Source organism: Ischnura elegans, chromosome 10 (genome assembly GCF_921293095.1).
Source record: "Ischnura elegans chromosome 10, ioIscEleg1.1, whole genome shotgun sequence".
In the NCBI taxonomy this organism is placed as follows: Eukaryota; Metazoa; Arthropoda; class Insecta; order Odonata; family Coenagrionidae; genus Ischnura; species Ischnura elegans.
In genome coordinates, this window is record NC_060255.1 from 28,125,999 (window position 1) to 28,130,975 (window position 4,977).

At 39.7% G+C, this 4,977-nt stretch overlaps 1 non-coding gene across 1 annotated transcript; it reads left to right on the plus strand.

Moving 5' to 3' along the window:
* Positions 1-359: 359 nt before the first annotated feature.
* On the plus strand, positions 360-431 carry Trnaa-ggc. Its single transcript has one exon. It is a non-coding gene; the product is annotated as a tRNA-Ala (tRNA).
* Positions 432-4,977: the final 4,546 nt, after the last annotated feature.

Sequence of the window (4,977 nt, forward strand, 5' to 3'; positions counted from 1 at the left end):
TAAATAAAAATAATAAAGGTAACAACGAGAAGGAGGAGGAGATAAAATAAACAAGAGATAACGAGATGGAAAAAATGGTGGCATTTTTTTACAAAGACTTTTCGAAGAGGGCGAGATGACGTAAAAGGAGGACAGGGGGGCTTACTCTATTACTGTAAAAATGTTATCCCGCTCGCTCTGCTAGCTTTTTGCTCGTCATTCCTCCGGGACCAATTTGAATAGTAAAAGCATTCGTTTACGTTCCATGGGATTTCGTTTACATTAGTAAGCACGACCCTCGCCACATGTGCCACAGTGTGGACTTGTGACGTCAACATCTTGTTCGGTAAAACCCATCCCGAAGTTCGCTCTGAGAAGATGGCTTGGTGGTGTAACTGGTAGCACGCCGGACCGGCAATCGGGAGATCCGGGTTCGAATCCCGGCTAAGTCAAATATTTTTTCACGGCGAACTTCATCCTTTGGTGTATTTAACTTTGCACCCGTGCGCGTGACTGCGTACAAAGTCACTTGTTCCTTCAGTGCTTCAAAAAAAAAGATTCCTACGATGGCCGTTTTTCTAAACAACCACTGTGATAGAGTGCCGTTGACATGAATCCTGCCTAAAATAAAAGAGATCCACCCATTTTATTTGCATTGAAATAGCCGAATGGGACCCACAAACTAATGCCGTTAGCAGAGACGAAACATAAAAATGTTCACGCACATTCGATTACGATGACACTTAATTTTAAAATTACACTTATTTTCCATAAATTATATATAAATTCAAAACAAAGGTGAGATTTGATATCTTTATCGGTGTATACGACAGTAATAATGCAAAAAATAATTGATAAACCTAAGTCATTTCTAAACTCATTCCTCATAATATATCTATGAATCTTTTCACATTTTATACCGCCTTGCGATATTTGAAACATACAGGCCTTCTGAGAGGAAAAGTCAAAATAGTTATGCTCGCTCTCGTTAAACCATATTTTTGATATCAAATAGCAGATATTCTGAGATCAAGAGAAAATATCACAATAGGTATGCTAGCTCTCGTTTAACCATATTCATTTTTCCTTGTTTGAGAGTTACATAGAAAATCAACGCATAAATAAATACCTGACATTTTTCCATGAAATTGTGATGTTCGGTAGAGTAAACGGATACACTCACCTGCAAAGAAAGAAAATCAAATGAAGGATAGCGTATGATGAGGAAAAAAATCGCAAAATGAAATAAAGGGTTGAATTAGTGATTTGTACGGCGATGCACAAGAGTAAATTTACGAAATTAATTCGATTACACTCCATCCATATGAAGCAACCAGGCAATTTTGCTTCCTCTATCCTGATTTCCTTGCACCTATGCTTCATTTGTACATACTTTTACCCAGTATCATTTAGCTTTAAGCAAAATTTCACACTGATATTTAATAAAGACTAGGCACATTTGCACATTATTATAATCCATTTTCGGGTGTACGTCTGCGTGCTTAATATTTGTCTCAACGTTTCATTACTGGGAACCCAGTAAGTGGAATGAAACGTTGAGACAAATATTAAGCACGCAGATGTACACCCGAAAATGGATTATAATAGTGCATCTAATCGCTGCGAAAACCTTAAAACTAACATTTGCACATAATCAAATTTTTTCAAATAACTATAATGGAAAGCACACCATGGGTTCACTTGATCTTTTGCTGTCTTGTAAAGCATGAATCAATGGGTTACTTCACGTCTTTGCCATTGTTATGTTGAAAAAATTACTGTACGGCTACTGGCGAAGTCAAGCAAAGCAGGTGAGGCTGGTGACTCCGAAAATAGCCGGTATACATACAAGGGTATCCAGATAGGTATCCACTAATATTATCTACTGTATGCAATGAAATTCATTCACGGAAAAAATATAATATTTATAAATTCTTCCAATTGAGATATTTTTATCAAATCTAGCGTACAAGAATGAATTAAAATTTTTACGGCTGGAACGAGGAAAAGGCACGTGGGGTCCCACGGCATTTAGCCGAAACCAATCGATCAAACTTCCTTAGCCCACTTGTCCTCCCACTTAAAAATCCCATTTCAGCCAAACACTTAGTGTGAAAGGGCATAGCAAGCTGTATTCTTAAATACTTCCCCAACAAACTCCACAAAAGTCATTCATACACGCTGCCACTAAAAAAAACCTCTTGTATTCGCGGAAGCATTTAAGCCTTGATAGCAAACAAAAGCAGTCGAGAACAGAGGAATTAAATCGATTGATTGCCCACCATGTCTCTTTCATCAGGCATACGAACAGGGAGAAGAGGGGAGGGCGACAAAAACAACAATTTTTATGAATTTGCCGTTACGCTCAAGAATATTTTTTTCAACAATACTAGCGCTGAGCGAAATAATACGACTCTGCTTAGGTCACGCTGGTTAAGAGGGGGAGGGGATAAAACAAAACCGAAAATACAAGAACCACCTCCCCTCCCCCACCCAATACCATTCCGATAACGAATATTCGGTGGTTTTCGAAGGGAGTAGGGAGGATTTGAAGTGGGAATGAGTGGTGAGGAAAGGAGTGCTTGTGACGGAAGCGACTTGTAGGGGCGGTGATGACTGTATTTGGTGAGGAATGAGGAAGTTTCTGGGGGTAGGGGGGGAAGAGGCGATAGGAGTCATGAGGAGCGACAGCTGCTGTGAACCGCTGGAAAACACATAAACCCGAATCACGGCATCCACCTCCCCACTCCCTTTCAAATCTCTCTCCGACTCGACTTCATAGCTTTCGCCTTTCATCTACCCCTCCCCTCTGCCAAACTCTCGACTGGGGCACACAACAGACCGCACCCCACGCAGCGATACCCCTTCCCCACCTCCTAAAATGTAGTCTGAAGCATGCACCCGGAGATATCTGCTTCCTATCAACGAAAATTCCAGGGTCGTTCACAGCGGCGCCAACCTTGTCTCGCGGCCCGAAAAACATAACCTGTGACAACTGATCATACTCTTGATTCACGGATTAAAGTATTAACGATTAAGTTACGGTTACAAAATTTTGCTAACTTTTATCTTCATCGGAACTTTAAATAATTGTTATTTTTACGATTAGTAGATAACAGTCAATGTCGCATCCTTTAATACCTATTAACGATTAATGACTCATTATTTATAAGTCAATGTCAGATAAATAGAAGATAGACAGTTAAATCTATTTACGAGGACAATAATCTCTCTTGCTAAGTTCTTCAATGAAATTGTAATACTATCTTGAAATAAGTAATTTGATTACTTCAATTAAGACCAAAAATATTATTGCATTTAATTATTGCTTTGAAGGCTATTGTTGAAATTCTGATCTACAGAATCTTTCTAAAACAGATCATAACGGACCTCTGCTAACTTTAGTCGTTCAATTTATGGTGAATACGGATCTAAACGAATTTAAACACACAGCTCGCCCAGAAGACACATTAGGCATTAGTAGTTTCTTGTTTTATTCCTAATAATCGACCGTCTTCTAATATTGGCGTGGAAATATGGATATAATATAAAAGAAGACGATAAGTTACCATTTCCGAACTGAGAAATTCCTGCCTAAAAGTAACTGAATAGTTAACTTTTAAGTAAAATTTACTATTTTACCTTGAGTCTACTTTTCCTGAAAAGCAATAATTGGCTTCAACTCATTACTTTTAAAAGAGTTTAAATTTTACTTTAACGTCATTCATTTCATTTTTTTTGTATCTTTCAAAACAGTGACCCGGAGACGAATCTGCTTCCAATCAAAAACAGTTCCAGAGCCATTCGCAGCGGCGCCACCGTTGTCTCGCGGCCCTAGAGACATACGTGGCTCCCCATTCTCATTCTCTCTCTCTCTCGCAGACACCCGTCACTCGAAGAATCAAGACCGCCGACGACGCCGCGCACCATTGAGCCCCAAGTGTTTGCGTCTGCCCACTTCGATGAGGCCAATACGGTCAATTTCCAAAGCACAGCTCTCGCAGCAAGACTCCATCCACTCGCCGCAATTGTTATGCGTTCGGAATATAGTCATCGAGTGTCAATAAAAAAAAACAATCCCACTCGGAATGGCGCGACAGACGTCAGGACCATGAAGGATATCGATTCGACGAGTGAGTCTAGGTTTCCAGGAGGCAGGACGATAGCTATCCTCAGAAATATGAGTCAGAATGGGACCAGCTACGCGACACGAAAATGACGTCCAAGCAGGGTACAAACTGGCGTGTCATATACTTATACATGAGGATTTAAAAGAAATCGCTCCGTAGACACAGTTTTTGCATCTTCTGTGGTCAACAGAGAGGGCGACTAGTCAGTTTTTAATATGTTTTGTCCACTACTGGAACAATAGAGCAATAGACAGCGATGCTGGGACATGAGAGGAAACGCAGAAAAAGAAACACGGTTCAGCAATGCACGTGTGAACGCGAGGTTAGTTGCTTAGGCGCATGAATGCTAGAAAACAGAACAAAGGAATTTGAAAGTGTGTGTTTAATATGCTAACAATGTACTGTATAAAATGTGAATGTGAATCACGCATAAACCAGAGCGAGATATTTCAGCTTGTAATAAACCCTTGAAAATACGTCGCGAACGTCACAAAGCGAGTTTGAGGCCACGTATATGAAGAGCAACTCATATACGAGCAACTAGGGCTGATTCACAAGGAGAAAATTGGACGTGAACGAAAAACTATTGATCCGTTTAATAAGCACATATAAACCTCGGGTCTACATGTGCTTATTGAACGGATTATGTGCTGTTATGAAGGACATTCGATTTTATACTGAAAAGATACCGCAATCAACAGACTAAGCCAATCGCCAAATGAAATGAAATCACGTACACAAGTAGACTGAAACATAATAAAGAAAACAATAAAGCAGTGCATATCTACATGGATACCTTTCGTAACCCTCTTACTTTATGGGCGAGGAAATACGATTTTAAGAATTCTGTATGATTTCACCAGATGAA